Genomic DNA, 932 nt, shown 5'->3' with positions numbered 1-932 from the left:
GGGCTCGCTGGGCTGCGCCGCGCCGCGCCCCGATCCTGCGCCCCGAGGCAGCGCCCGGCACGTTCGGGGGCCGTAGCGTGCAGGCCTCTCGCGGCGTGGAGCTGTGGGGAGGAGGTTGCTGAGAGGGACCGAAACCGGGAGCGCTTAGCGGGCGAGGGCGACAGCCTGCGCACCGTAAACTTCATATTTAATGATGTTTATATGCTACAGATACATAAGCATGCTTAATAAATATTTACCTCTGAAATATAAATGCGATTGACCCAAGCACACACAATTCCCTGCTTATCCGCAGCAGCTAACGGGTTGGTGTTCAGAACCATCCCAAAGCCGCCTATTTCCATGGGTTTTAGAGCAAATCCGTGTCCAATCCAGTTAAGCACTAGCAGGACTGCCAGCAAGACACACTAAATATCGGTAAGGTTGTGTATAAGCATGATGAGATCATACATGAGCGTGTATGTAAAGGACGACGTTGCAGGTACCTCATTTTTCCTTCTGAAGGAGAAGGGAGTGATCCAGGATCCTACGCTTACGGAAAGTCAGAGTGAAGGCCATTTTGCTTTCTTTCCCCTTCTCGAGTCTCTGTAGGGAGGTTTTACTAATATTTCATTTTGTATTTGGCATAAGATAGCATTAATTATTTTAAGACTGTTCTCAGTTTTGTGAAACTAAGCACTTACCTGTGTACAGATCTCTTTCATCTCTGTACCGCAGGAGCTGGGCTACTGGTTTGGATCTGCAATAATTAGAGAGTTGTGTCAAGCGGTGCTAAATTATGTGTAATTCATCAAAACTACTTATATCATTATACAATCAGAATAGGCAGAGTTCCATATACAGCTCAGGCAGCGGCTGGGCTTTAATCATCACTGGAACCTGCTCTTCTTTTTTCTCTCCTGGGACGTGCAAATTGCATAGCTTTCCCCCAA

The sequence above is a fragment of the Charadrius vociferus genome, unplaced genomic scaffold (assembly GCF_000708025.1).
Source record: "Charadrius vociferus isolate BGI_N301 unplaced genomic scaffold, ASM70802v2 scaffold477, whole genome shotgun sequence".
NCBI classification, from domain to species: domain Eukaryota; kingdom Metazoa; phylum Chordata; class Aves; order Charadriiformes; family Charadriidae; genus Charadrius; species Charadrius vociferus.
The sequence above is the reverse complement of the archived record's forward strand: the minus strand, read 5'-3'. Positions refer to the sequence as shown.